The 15,069-nt window shown below is 44.4% G+C and overlaps 1 protein-coding gene across 1 annotated transcript in view; it reads left to right on the top strand.

Moving 5' to 3' along the window:
• The first annotated feature begins 620 nt into the window (after positions 1–620).
• LOC110498090 (estrogen-related receptor gamma) overlaps positions 621–15,069 on the top strand; it is a 290,644-nt gene continuing 276,195 nt past the window's right edge. Inside the window, exon 1 of the mRNA XM_036955038.1 lies at positions 621–1,100. The gene's annotated coding sequence lies outside the window, so the exon portion shown is untranslated. The remainder of the gene's footprint in view (positions 1,101–15,069) is intronic.

The raw sequence follows: 15,069 nt of genomic DNA, 5'->3' as shown, positions 1-15,069 counted from the left end.
ATCATGAGATAAATAAGTTGTGATCTCGACATAACGAAGGAATAATTTTGGGATTCATATATCCCCTCTGGACTTTTGTAGACACACCCTCACATCATTCAGTATGTGGTTAGGGAAGCAGATCAAGCATACAACAGATTCAAACCCTAATAGAATTGTGAACAATATTGATACTCGCCATAAAGTCTAGAAAAAATCAACTGTATCGATATAGTGTTTCTAATTAACAGACCCACTAAATCTTCCTCTGATAGCTACACTATCTGGTTTGCTGAGATATCAACAGTAGTACTCTTTATAGTAGTCTAGCCTATGATAATAGTGTACTCGACCCTCCTCTCCCAGTGTGTGTTGGCAACAGGGAAACACTGCTGATGTGGAAAAGAAGCAGAGCAAGCAGCAGTGGGCAATGCAGGAAACAGGAAACACATCCCCCTCTTTAAATAAACGTTTCTTTGTTTGTTTATCGAAGTCCTTTTCTGAATTCAGCGGGGGGCATTTTTCACGTGAGACAGCTAGGCTTAGGGGACCGTGTAGCGCTCAGTAGCCTGAGACTTCCTCTCCAGTCCTGTCCTGTCCCAGACCTCTTTCTCTCCCTCTCTCTTCCCTGAAATGTGATGCTGGTGCTTTTCAGTAAAGCAGGCTGTTTTCTGCTGGCTTGCAATAGGAGCCTGCCGGGAGCCGATTCTGTATAGAGTGTGTGTGTGTCAGTGTGTGTACCAGTACACAGGCAGGGGAAAGAGCCGTCAGTTTATCCAGCACTCCTTTTTCTCTCTATTTCCCCCTCCCTCCCTCTCTCCCTCCTTCCCTCCCACAAACCACACTCGCCAAGATAGAGGTCCCGCTTGGCGGTACACAGACAACCACTCAGCCCCTGATCCAGAGACAGCAGACGGAGAGAAGAGAGGGAGAAACGAGAGGACGAGAAATAGAGCGAGCGTCACATTCACGTTTGTTGTGGCTGCAGCGACAGAGGAGGACAAGAGAGGGAGAGAGAGGGAGAGAGAGAGCGAGAGAGAGAGAGAGAGAGGGGGGAAGACGACAGACGAGTGTGTCCTTGAAAACTGCACCACAACTCTTTCAAGAAAGCCAGGAAGACTGTGAGTAACGTGCACCTCATCAGGGCAAGCGTGTGTGTGTGTGTGTGCGCGCGCACGTGTGTGTCCGTACATGCCTGTATGCGTGCCCGAGTGTGTTTGTGTGTGTGTGTGTGAGTGTGTAGTGGTAAACCTGCTGCTCCTCCTCTGACCTGCCAAGCTGGGAGTGCTTGCTGTTGGATGGACTACTATTGTTTTACTGCCTACATGCTCATGACAGGGGATTATGGACAATACAAAACGCTGTATGGTTCAGGAGAAGCTGCCAAACTTGGTGTGTGTGTCTGTGTTTGTGTGTGCGTGTGTGTGCGTGTGTGTGCGTGTGTGTGCCTGCGTGTGTGTGTGTGTGTGTGTGTGTGCGTGTGCATGTGCGTGTGTGTGTGTGTGCGTGTGTGTGTGTGTGTGTGCATGCGTGCGTGCGTGCGTGTGTGTGTACAGTACAATGTGAGCAGTTTAGTACCCTATCTTTTAAGTAGTTTTGAAATATGGTTTGTGATTGAGAGCTTACTAGTAGTTGAACTAGTGTTCATATTTAATCCTCTATTGGCACTCTTATTGAAGCAAGTGTGCAATATTCTTACATACAGTATTTCAGTGTATCCCTTATCCGATTACTATATGCCAAAATATCAACCAGACAATATACAGTATCCAGTATGCATGGTCTTAATTCTAGAAAATTTATTTAGATATCAAACCTATAAATACTACATTTATTCTGTGAACATCAGTGGTCAGACTCAGAATCTAGCCAATGTTTGTTGTGTATATTTAGAATATCACCAGATTCTCTGGAGCCATGTGATGTGAGGCCTTTTTCACCAGCCAATTGAGGTCACTCACTCAATAATTTAAAAAGTCAGTGGTCATCGGCCACATCTTTGGCCCATTCACAGTGAGCTGTGCCAGGTCAGATACACAGCGAGAGGGTGGGTGTCTGTAGCTAGCTGGTACACGACAGCAAGGCCACTTCTATTGAGGGGGTAAGCAGGAATGATATCTGGAGAAATTACAGCTCTTGTTTAAGTGAATGAAGGTGTGTTTATTGCATTCTCATTGATACGACAGAATTCAAAATTAATCAGGATAGCTGAACCGCTGTACTTACAACGACAGTACTAAGAATCCAAATGCTTATTCTGAATGGTTGAATGGAGGGCTTGGAGGAAGCTACATGGCGTCCTAGCTCTGAAGTTGGCCAACATCTCTATATTCTATATCACTGTGCCCTCTGCTAACTTCCTCACAATGGGATATTCTGCTGTGGATGAATATGTTTGCTTGGATGTATCCTCTGTGTCTATTTCTGCACTGAGACAAAGCTGCCCCTGAATGCTGATCTATGGTCAGTTTTGCGCCTCCCCCTTCTAATGGTTCAGTTTATGTTTTGAAGAGGGTAAGCTGATCCTAGATCAGTGCCTAAAGGTAGGTTCCAGCTCGAGGCCTGTATGACGTGTGTTCCTATTAATACCCATGCAGAGGGAGAGATGCCACTGGCTGTCCACTGACACACACACACAAACACACACAGAGAGAGAGACTGCTAATCAGAGATCCACAGTCCTTAGGCAGCTGCAGTCCTATCCCTGTGATGTATGCAGTGACATCACGTCAAGCAGGAAGTGTATTTTAGAAGGAATCATGGCGATCTGAAACACGCCGAGCGGGACGTTCTTTCTTACTTCCTTCCTTCCTTACGTTGTCTTTATCTATCCTTCCGTCTCTCTCTCCCGCTCCATCTCTTGCTCTTTTGCTGAGTATTAAGTGAAAGTAACTATTTAGGATTTCTCTCCGATTGTTTGAAATCGTGTGTTTGTCCAGTCTATCTCTCTGTTCTCTCTAAGCCTGTATTTACTTCTAATCCAGGCTTTGCTTCTGGCAACAAAAATCAAGTGAAATCCTGTAGACTTAGACCCAGGCTGATCCAATCATTAGTATTCCACTGCCATAATGTAGCCATCAACTTCAGGTCCCTTCCTCCTCCCCCTCGTAAAAATGTATTCCTGTGCATGGTGGAGTGTGTGTGTGTGTGTGTGTGTGTGTGTGTGTGTGTGTGTGTGTGTGTGTGTGTAGTACAGCAGGATTTGACTGCGTGGTTGGGAGAAGACCCTGTGCATTAATGTAGCGGGATAGACCCACGTTTGAGTTTCTTTCCCATGAAGTCGCCCATCATCTTAATGACATGACCAGAGCCGGTCAGATCTGCATGAATTCATTGGCTTGAATAGAACCATGTAGAAGTTTAATTCCATGGATTAGTGGTGCTCTGGATTAAACCACGTTCTTTTTCTCCCCTTCCACTCTCCTGTGAGGGACCACTTTTAGTTCTCAGTTCCAAGTACACTTTTAACAAGCCGTTTTGACATATTGTGTGCATTTACACTCTATTACACTATGTTTCGCTATGTTTCGCTAGCACAGATTGGAATATGTTCTGGGATTCATCCAATGGCATTGAGGAATTTATCACATCAGTCACCTGCTTCATTAATAAGTGCATCGCCGACGTCGTCCCCACAGTGACCGTACGTACATATCACAACCAGAAGCCATGGATTACAGGCAACATCCACACTGAGCTGAAGACTAGAGCTTCCAGAGCTTCCAATCTTGCTACGCCATCCAACAAACCATCAAACAGGAAAAGGGTCAATACAGGACCAAGATCGAATCCTACTACACCGGCTGTGATGCTTGTTGGGTGTGGCAGGGTTTGCAAACTATCACGGATTACAAAGGGTATCCCATGGTGCTCACATCTGTAGCCATGAAATGTTTTGAAAGGCTGGTCACTGCTCACATCAACACTATCATCCCAGACACCCATGACCCACTCCGATTCACATTCCGGCCCAACAGATCCACAGATGACGCAGTCTCTATTGCACTCCACACTGCCCTTTCACACCTGGACAAAAGGAATACCTAGGTGAAAATGCTGTTCATTGACTACAGCTCAGCGTTCAATACCATAATGCCCTCCAAGCTCATCACTAAGCTAAAGACCCAGGGAATAAACACCCCCTTCTGCAACTGGATCCTGGACTTCCTGAAGGACCATCCCCAGGTTGTGAGGGTAGGTAACTCATCCGCCATGCTGACCCTCAACACGGGGGCCCCTCAGGGGTGCATACTTTGAGCCCTCCTGTACTTCCTGTTCACCCACAACTGCGTGGCTGCGCAAAACTCCAACACCATCATTAAGTTTTCCGAAGACACAACGGTGGTAAGCCTGATGACTGACGACAATGAGACAGCCTACAGGGAGGAGGTCAGAGACCTGGCAGTATGGTGCCAGGACAACAACCTCTCCCACAACTTCAGGAAGACAAAGAAGCTGATTGTGGACTACAGCAAATGGAGGGCAGAACATGCCCCCATCTACTCTCTCCTTCCCTACTTCTATTGTTCTACTTGGTCCTTCCCTACTTCTATTGTTCTACTCTGTCCTTCCCTACTTCTATTGTTCTACTCTCTCCTTCCCTACTTATATTGTTCTACTTGGTCCTTCCCTACTTCTATTGTTCTACTCTGTCCTTCCCTACTTCTATTGTTCTACTTGGTTCTGCCCTACTTCTATTGTTCTACTCTGTCCTTCCCTACATCCATTGTTCTACTTGGTCCTTCCCTACTTCTATTGTTCTACTCTGTCCCCTACCTCTATTGTTCTACTTGGTCCTTCCCTACTTCTATTGTTCTACTCTCTCCTTCCCTACTTCATGTGTTCTACTCTGTCCTTCTCTACTTCTATTGTTCTACTCTCTCCTTCCCTACTTCTATTGTTCTTCTCTGTCCTTCCCTACTTCCATTGATCTACTCTCTCCTTCCCTACTTCATTTGTTCTACTCTCTCCCTCCCTACTTCATTTGTTCTACTCTCTCCTTCCCTACTTCTATTGTTCTACTCTCTCCCTCCCTACTTCTATTGTGCCACTCTGTCCTTCCCTACTTCTATTGATCTACTCTCTCCTTCCCTACTTCTATTGATCTACTCTCTCCTTCCCTACTTCTATTGTTCTACTCTGTCCTTCCCTACTTCCATTGAGCTACTCTGTCCTTCCCTACTTCTCTTGTTCTACTCTCTTCTTCCCTTCTTCTATTGATCTACTCTCTCCTTCCCCACTTCTATTGTTCTACTCTCTCCTTCCCTACTTCCATTGATCTACTCTGTCCTTCCCTACCTCTATTGTTCTACTTGGTCCTTCCCTACTTCTATTGTTCTACTCTCTCCTTCCCTACTTCATGTGTTCTACTCTGTCCTTCTCTACTTCTATTGTTCTACTCTCTCCTTCCCTACTTCTATTGTTCTTCTCTGTCCTTCCCTACTTCCATTGATCTACTCTCTCCTTCCCTACTTCATTTGTTCTACTCTCTCCCTCCCTACTTCATTTGTTCTACTCTCTCCTTCCCTACTTCTATTGTTCTACTCTCTCCCTCCCTACTTCTATTGTGCCACTCTGTCCTTCCCTACTTCTATTGATCTACTCTCTCCTTCCCTACTTCTATTGATCTACTCTCTCCTTCCCTACTTCTATTGTTCTACTCTGTCCTTCCCTACCTCTATTGTTCTACTCTGTCCTTCCCTACTTCTATTGATCTACTCTCTCCTTCCCTACTTCTATTGATCTACTCTCTCCTTCCCTACTTCTATTGTTCTACTCTGTCCTTCCCTACTTCCATTGAGCTACTCTGTCCTTCCCTACTTCTCTTGTTCTACTCTCTTCTTCCCTTCTTCTATTGATCTACTCTCTCCTTCCCCACTTCTATTGTTCTACTCTCTCCTTCCCTACTTCCATTGATCTACTCTGCCCTTCCCTACTTTTATTGTTCTACTCTCTCCTTCCCTACTTCTATTGTTCTACTCTCTCCTTTCCTACTTCTATTGTTCTACTTGGTCCTTCCCTACTTCTATTGTTCTACTCTCTCCTTCCCTACTTCTATTGTTCTACTCTCTCCTTCCCTACTTCTATTGTTCTACTCTGTCCTTCCCTACTTCTATTGAGTAGAGTAGAATCAAATATAAATACTTTATTTTCTACTGCTCTCTGAGTTTGGGGCCTACCGATCTCCACAAGGATGAGGATAAGGCTGGTCGTGGTTTGTCTGTCTCTTAAGTGAGAGCCATAGTATTTAACCTGTGTGTGTGTGTGTGTGTGTGTGTGTGTGTGTGTGTGTGTGTGTGTGTGTGTGTGTGTGTGTGTGTGTGTGTGTGTGTGTGTGTGTGTGTGTGATGGAGAAAGCCCCTAGGTGGTGTGCTCAGTGCCCAGGCAGGTTGCTCTGGTAATTGTTGATACCATCATGCCCCTCTGAATTCTGACAAAAAGCCCTTTAATAAACTTCCAACAATATAATTCTGGGCCGGCCTATACACACAATGCACATTAGGCTTGGGACGCCACGTTGGCTAAATCCTTTATTGGTCAAGGTACTGAGTGGCGTTAATACCTTAATAAAATCAAATCAAATCAATTTAAATAGCCCTTCGTACATCAGCTGATATCTCAAAGTGCTGTACAGAAACCCAGCCTAAAACCTCAAACAGCAAGCAATGCAGGTGTAGAAGCACAGTGGCTAGGAAAAACTCCCTAGAAAGGCAGGAACCTAGGAAGAAACCTAGAGCGGAACCAGGCTATGTGGGGTGGCCAGTCCTCTTCTGGCTCTGCCGGGTGGAGATTATAACAGAACATGGCCAAGATGTTCAAATGTTCATAAATGACCAGCATGGTCAAATAATAATAATCACAAGCAGAACAGTTGAAACTGGAGCAGCAGCACGGCCAGGTGGACTGGGGACAGCAAGGAGTCATCATGTCAGGTAGTCCTGAGGCATGGTCCTAGGGCTCAGGTCCTCTGAGAGAGAGAAAGAAAGAGAGAAAGAGAGAATTAGAGAGAGCATACATAAATTCACACAGGACACCGGATAGGACAGGAGAAGTACTCCAGATATAACAAACTGACCCTAGCCCCCCGACACATAAACTACTGCAGCATAAATACTGGAGGCTGAGACAGGAGGGGTCAGGAGACACTGTGGCCCCATCCGATGACACCCCCGGACAGGGCCAAACAGGAAGGATATAACCCCACCCACTTTGCCAGCCCCCACACCACTAGAGGGATAGCTTCAACCACCAACTTACCATCCTGAGACAAGGCCGAGTATAGCCCACAAAGATCTCCGCCACGGCACAACCCAAGGGGGGGCGCCAACCCAGACAGGAAGATCACATCAGTGACTCAACCCACTCAAGTGACGCACCCCTCCTAGGGACGGTATGAACGAGCCCTAGTAAGCCAGTGACTCAGCCCCTGTAATAGGGTTAGAGGCAGAGAATCCCAGTGGAAAGAGGGGAACCGGCCAGGCAGAGACAGCAAGGGCGGTTCGTTGCTCCAGAGCCTTTCCGTTCACCTTCACACTCCTGGGTCAGACAACACTCAATCATATGACCCACTGAAGAGATGAGTCTTCAGTAAAGACTTAAAGGTTGAGACCGAGTTTGCGTCTCTCACATGGGTAGGCAGACCATTCCATAAAAATGGAGCTCTATAGGAGAAAGCCCTGCTTCCAGCTGTTTGCTTACAAATTCTAGGGACAATTAGGAGGCCTGCGTCTTGTGACCGTAGCATACGTGTAGGTATATACGGCAGGACCTAATCAGAGAGATAGGTAGGAGCAAGCCCATGTAATGCTTTGTAGGTTAGCAGTAAAACCTTGAAATCAGCCTTTGTCTTGACAGGAAGCCAGTGTAGGGAGGCTAGCACTGGAGTAATATGATCAATTTTTTTGGTTCTAGTCAGGATTCTAGCAGCCATATTTAGCACTAACTGAAGTTTATTTAGTGCTTTATCCGGGTAGCCGGAAAGTAGAGCATTGCAGTAATCTAATCTAGAAGTGACAAAAGCATGGATTAATTTTTCTGCATCATTTTTGGACAGAAAGTTTCTGATTTTTGCAATGTTACGTAGATGGAAAAAAGCTGACCTTGAAACAGTCTTGATATGTTCTTCAAAAGAGAGATCAGGGTCCAGAGTAACGCCGAGGTCCTTCACAGTTTTATTTGAGACGACTGTACAACCATTAAGATTGATTGTCAGATTCAACAGAAGATCTCTTTGTTTCTTTGTTTGTTTCTTAGGACCTAGAACAAGAATCTCTGTTTTGTCCGAGTTTAAAAGTAGAATGTTTGCTGCCATCCACTTCCTTATGTCTGACACACAGGCTTCTAGCAAGGGCAATTTTTGGGCTTCACCATGTTTCATTGAAATGTACAGCTGTGTGTCATCTGCATAGCAGTGAAAGTTAACATTATGTTTTCGATTGAAAACACTTAAGAGTGATGGTGTGTATATAAAGACTGATGGTGTATATAAAGACTGATGGTGTTTATAAAGACTGATGGTATGTATATAAAGACTGATGGTGTATATAAATACTGATGGTGTATATAAAGACTGATAGTGTTTATAAAGGCTGATGGTGTGTATATAAAGACTGATGGTGTATATAAAGAGTGATGGTGTATATAAAGACTGATGGTGTGTATATAAAGACTGATGGTGTGTATATAAAGAGTGATGGTGTATATAAAGACTGATGGTGTATATAAAGACTGATGGTGTGTATAGAAAGACTGATGGTGTGTATATAAAGACTGATGGTGTGTATATAAAGATTGATGGTGTGTATATAAAGACTGGTGGTGTGTATATAAAGACTGATGGTGGGTATATAAAGACTGATGGTGTATATAAAGACTGATGGTGTATATATAGACTGATGGTGTGTATATAAAGACTGATGGTGTATATAAAGACTGATGGTGTGTATAAAGACTGAAGGTGTCTATAAAGACTGATGGTGTATATAAAGACTGATGGTGTGTATATACAGACTGATGGTGTGTATATAAAGACTGATGGTGGATATAAAGACTGATGGTGTATATAAAGACTGATGGTGTATATAAAGACTGATGGTGTGTATAAAGACTGATGGTGTGTATATAAAGACTGATGGTGTCTATAAATACTGATGGTGTTTATATAAAGGCTGATGGTGTATATAAAGACTGATGGTGTGTATATAAAGACTGATGGTGTGTATATAAAGACTGATGGTGTATATAAAGACTGGTGGTGTTTGTTCTTCACTGTTTGCCCTTTTCTTGTGGCAGCAGGTCACAAATCTTGCTGCTGTGATGGCACACTGTGCTATTTTACCCAGTAGATATGGGAGTTGATCAAAATTGAGATTGTTTTCGAATTCTTTGCGGGTCTTTGTGGAAATATGTGTCTCTAATATGGTCATACATTTGGCAGGGGTTATGAAGTGCAGCTTCAGTTTCCACCTCACTTTGTGGGCAGTGTGCACATAGCCGATCTTCTCTTGAGAGCCAGATCTGTCTATAGCGGCCTTTCTCAATAGCAAGGCTTTGCTCACTTTGTCTGTACATTCCAGTGTGCTTTGTTTTTTTGTAAATTCTTTCCAATGTGTCAAGTAATTATCTTTTTGTTTTCTCATGATTTGGTTGGGTCTAATTGTGTTTCTGTCCTGGGGCTCTGTGGGGTCTGTTTGTGCTCGTGAACAGAGCACCAGGACCAACTTGCTTAGGGGGGTTTTCTTCGGGTTCATTTCTCTGTATGTGATGGCTTTGTTATGGAAAGTTTTGGAAATACTTCCTTTTAGGTGGTTGTAGAATTTAAAGTCTGTTTTCTGGATTTTGATCATTAGCGGGTATCAGCCTAATTCTGCTCTGCATGTATTATGTTGTACACAGAATATTTTTGCAAAAGTCTCAATTTGGGGTTTGTCACATTCTGTGAATTCTTGGTTGGTGAGCGGACCCCCAGACTTCACAACCGTTAAGGGCACAATGGGTTCTATAACTGATTCAAGTGTTTTTGGCCAGATCCTAATTGGTATGCCGCATTTTATGTTCCTGTTGATGGCCTAGAAGACTTTTCTTGCATTTCTTGTCTCTCAGATAGTTACATCGTTGTGGAAGTTACCTGTGGCACTAATGTTTAGGCTGAGGTAGGTATAGTTTTTTGTGTGCGCTCTCTCCCCCTCTCTCCCCCTTCTCTCTCTCTGTCTCTCTCTCTCTCTCTCTCTCTCTCTATCTTTCCCAAATAAAGGGTATCGTGAAAGTAGCATATTTGGCTTTAGTTCTCATTGGCAAAATATATAGATGTTTTCACCCCAACAGGTCTCTCCACCAACAAATAAAGCTGCCATATGTGACTTTTTGGACGACCAGACCGAAGTCAGATAGAAATATGTGTTATTGTTCTGTCATTCTCAATTAAGCCAAGAAGTGTTAGATCCGTTTTTGCATCTTTTACTTTCAGTTTTGTACACCTGCTTAAAACAGCTAAAAGTACAATATTTTTGGTTATAGAAAATATATTTTTCAGCGGTTTAGATGGTACAATGATTCCCTAAACTATATTTGCTTGTTTTGTCACATAAACTGAAACCAGGAAATGGCAGTGTGATTTCTGCATAGTGCATTTTTAACATGGCTTCCCCTGATTTGCAGAGCAGCTTTTGTTTCGCTGTGTAAATGAAAATTGCTAATCAATTTGACTCCTTATTTCATGGCATGTAGTTCCCGGCCCTCCCCCGCCAGCTGTCAGAGCAGCCCCACGCTGAAAGCTTCGTTAGCCGGGACACGTTTAGCTCTCAGCGCTACCCCGATGCTCCAGAAGAGCACACTATTTATGCAGGTAACACAGGTCAGAGGTCAGCTAGTAGCTCTCTCTCTCTCTCTCTCTCTCTCTCTCTCTCTCTCTCTCTCTCTCTCTCTCTCTCTCGCTAGTCTCTCTCGCTCTTTCTGTTGTTCTTCCTCTTCATCTCTACCTCTCTTTCACTAGCCCTTTTTCTCTCTCCCTCTTCTCTCCTTTTCCATCCTTCCCTCTCTATCCTCACCCTTTACATCTTTCTCTCTCTGAGAGCTAGACGGTGTCATAAGGATTAATTGGTTATGTTGGAGAAGACTATGTTCCAACCCTGTTAACAACTATGCTGCCTTCATCCTCTCTCTTTCTCTCTATTTCTCTCTTTCAGTCTCTCTCTCTCTCTTTCTCTCTGTCTTTTTATCTCTCTTTCTGTCTCTCTTTCTCGCTCTCTACCTCGCCGTCTCTCTCTCTGCCCCTTTCTTGATCTTTCTGTATGTGTATATTCTCTAACCTGACACCACCTGTCATATGAAGACAAGAGAGAGAGAGGGGGAGATAAAAACAAAGAGAAAGAGAGAGAGAAACAGACAGAGGGAGAGGGAGAGAGACGGAGAGGGAGATACAGAGAAAGAGAATGAGAAAGAGAGAGAGACAAACAAACCAAAACAAAGGCAAAATCTTCTCATGCTTTGTTGATTTCATAAAAGCTTTCAACTGAATTTGGTATGAGGGCATGCTATACAAATTGATGGAAAGTGGTGTTGGGGAAAAAATATACTACATTATAAAATCCATGTACACAAACAACAAGTGTGTGGTTAAAATTGGTAAAAAAATTAACACATTTCTTTCCACAGGGCTGAGTCAGGAATTCAGCTTAAGCCCCACCCTCTTCAACATATATATCAACATATTGGTGAGGGCACCAGAACAGTCTGCAGCACTCAGCCTCACACTACTAGAATCTGAAGTCAAATGTCTACTGTTTTCTGATGATCTGGTGCTTCTGTCCCCAACCAAGGAGGGCCTACAGCAGCACCTAGATCTTCTGCACAGATTCAGTCAGACCTGGGCCCTGACAGTAAATCTCAGTAAGAACAAAATAAGGGTGTTCCAAACAAGGTCCAGTTGCCAGGACCAAAAATACAAATTCCATCTAGACATCGTTGCCCTAGAGCACACAAAACACTGTACAAACCTCGGCCTAAACATCAGCGCCACAGGTAACTTCCAGGTAACTTCCACAAAGCTGTGAACGATCTTCTACGCCATCAAAAGGAACATAACCTTCGAAATACCTATTAAGATCTGGATAAAAACATGCTTGAATCAGATATAGAACTCATTGCCCTTTATGGTTGTGAGGTCTTGGGTCCGCTCACCAACCAATAATCTGGAAAAATATCCTCCTTGTACAATGTAAAACACCAAATAAGGCAAGCAGAGCCGAATTAGGCCGATACCCACTAATTATCAAAACCCAGAAAAAATACAAATTCTACAACCACCTAAGAGGAAGCAATTCCCAAACCTTCCATAACAAATCCATCACCTACAGAGAGAGGATCCTGGACAAGAGCCCCTTAAGAAAGCTGGTCTTGGGGCTCTGTTCACAAACAGATGCCACAGAGCCCCAGGACAGCAACACAACCAAATCATGAGAAAACAAAAAGAAAATTACTTGACACAATGGAAAGAATTTAAAAAAAAATAAAAAATGAACAAATTAGAATGCTTTTAGTCCCTAAATGGAGAGTACACTGACTGACCCAAACTTAAGGAAAGCTTTGACTGTACAGACTCAGTTCACTTCCTAACTTCCTGCAAAATGAAGGACCATATTAGAGACACATATTTCCCTCTGATTACACAGACCCACAAAGAATTTTGATAAACTCCCATGTATATTGGGTGAAGTACCACAGTGTGCAATCTCATCAGCAATATTTTTGACCTGTTGCCACAAGAAAAGGGCAACCAGTGAAGAACTAACACATTTGTTAATACAACCAATATTTATGTTTTATTTATATTTCCCTTTTGTTCTTTACCTATTTACACATCAATTACAACTCTGTAAATATACACAACATGACATTTGAAAAGTCTTTCTTATTTTTGGAACTTCAGTGTGTGTAATGTTTACTGTTATTTTTTATTGTTTATTTCATTTTTGTTTATTATCTATTTTACCTGCTTGGGCAATGTAAACATATGTTTCCCATGCCAAAAAAGCCCTTAAATTGAATTGAATTAAGAGAGACAAAGAGAGAGAGAGAGAAAGAGAAAGATTGAGAGAGAGGCATACAACATATATCACCCTATTCATTCCATCACAGTTTCATGGAGCTTACTTGACCACGAACCAGTTTTGACCATAACCTATCATGGTCAGAGTCATGATGATAACAGCTCTACTGAATCTTAACATCACAGCTGCTATGGAATACTTCATGGTCAATCCAACCTCTCTCACATGTCCCTCCCCCCTCCCTCCCTCCTTCCTGGTGACCCCAGTGAGTCGGTTGGTCCCTTCGTCCCCTATAAATACCACCGTAACCGTCTTGTTACCCTGCTCCCTGGTGTCTGGTTGCCACTTGAGGCCTATTTATAATGTCCCCCCAGTGATAAGACATGCCGGTCTTAAATCAGGGGGGAGTTGCTGTGTGTGTGTGTGAGGTTGTGAGGGTGTGTGGATAGGTGTGTTGTGTGTGTCATATTTTCCCTTGGCTCTGCCTTGGAACGGGGTCAGATGGGGTGAGGTAGCTGTGTGTGTGTGTGTGTGTGTGTGTGTGTGTGTGTGTGTGTGTGTGTGAGTGAGTGAGTGATGTCCAGGTTGTTAATAGCTCCTGGCTTTAGCCCCTGTGTATCGTGTCTCAGCCCTAGTATTTTCATTGAAACCCGAGTGCGGCCACCTATCATGTGTATTTACATATAAATATAAATATATATAAATATCTGTGTGAGGTATTGAGAGACTGAGGAGTGAGGCCTTTTTCCGTTGGCGTTTCCCAGGACACACATAAAGACACACAAACACCACACACGCACACCTACACACACACACTTTCCCAGCCCAAGGTCTGTGTGTGTGTGCGTTTGTGTGAGTGTGTGAGTGTCTGTGTGTGAGTGTGTGTGTGTTTGTGTGTGTGTTAGTGTGTGTGTTTGTATTTATGTCCGTGAAGGTTGATGGAGGTGTAAGGGGGGATGGAGGGGTAAGGGGGGATGGAGGGGTAAAGGGGTATGGAGGGGTAAGGGGGATGGAGGGGTAAGGGAGGATGGGGGGGTAAGGGGGGATGGAGGGGTAAGGGGGATGGAGGGGTAAGGGGGAATGGAGGGGAGATGGAAGTAAAGGAGAGAGGGGAGAGATGGAGGGAAAAGAGAGAGAGGGGAAATGGAGGGAAAAGAGAGAGAGGGGAGATGGAGGGAAAGGAGAGAGGGGAGATGGAGGGAAAAGAGAGAAAGGGGAGATGGAGAGAGAGGGGAGATGGAAGGAAAGGAGAGAGAGGGGAGATGGAGGGAAAGGAGAGAGAGGGGAGAAGGAGGGAAAGGAGAGAGAGGGGAGATGGAAGTAAAGGAGAGAGGGGGGAGATGGAGAGAGAGGGGAGATGAAGGGAAAAGAGAGAAAGGGGAGATGGAAGGAAATGAGAGAGAGGGGAGATTGAGGGAAAGGAAAGAGAGGGGAGATGGAGAGAGAGGGGAAATGGGGGGAAAGGAGAGAGAGGGGAGATGGAAGGAAAGGAGAGAGAGGGGAGATTGAGGGAAAGGAAAGAGAGGGGAGATGGAGAGAGAGGGGAGATGGAGGGAGAGGGGAAATGGAGGGAAAAGAGAGAGAGGGGAGATGAAGGGAAAGGAGAGAGAGGGGAGATGGAAGTAAAGGAGAGAGAGGAGAGATGGAGGGAAAAGAGAGAAAGGGGAGATGGAGATGGGAGAAAAGGAGAGAGAGGGGAGATGGAGAGAGAGGGGAGATGGAGGGAAAGGAGAGAGAGGGGAGATGGAGGGAAAGGAGAGAGAGGGGAGATGGAAGTAAAGGAGAGAGAGGGGAGATGGAGAGAGAGGGGAGATGAAGGGAAAAGAGAGAAAGGGGAGATGGAAGGAAATGAGAGAGAGGGGAGATTGAGGGAAAGGAAAGAGAGGGGAGATGGCGAGAGAGGGGAAATGGAGGAAAAGGAGAGAGAGCGGAGATGGAAGGAAAGGAGAGAGAGGGGAGATTGAGGGAAAGGAAAGAGAGGGGAGATGGAGAGAGAGGGGAGATGGAGAGAGAGGGGAAATGGAGGGAAAAGAGAGAGAGGGGA

This window comes from Oncorhynchus mykiss, chromosome 19, assembly GCF_013265735.2.
Source record: "Oncorhynchus mykiss isolate Arlee chromosome 19, USDA_OmykA_1.1, whole genome shotgun sequence".
Taxonomy (NCBI): Eukaryota; Metazoa; Chordata; class Actinopteri; order Salmoniformes; family Salmonidae; genus Oncorhynchus; species Oncorhynchus mykiss.
Note: the sequence above shows the minus strand (reverse complement) of the source record. Positions and strands in the feature narration are given on the sequence as shown.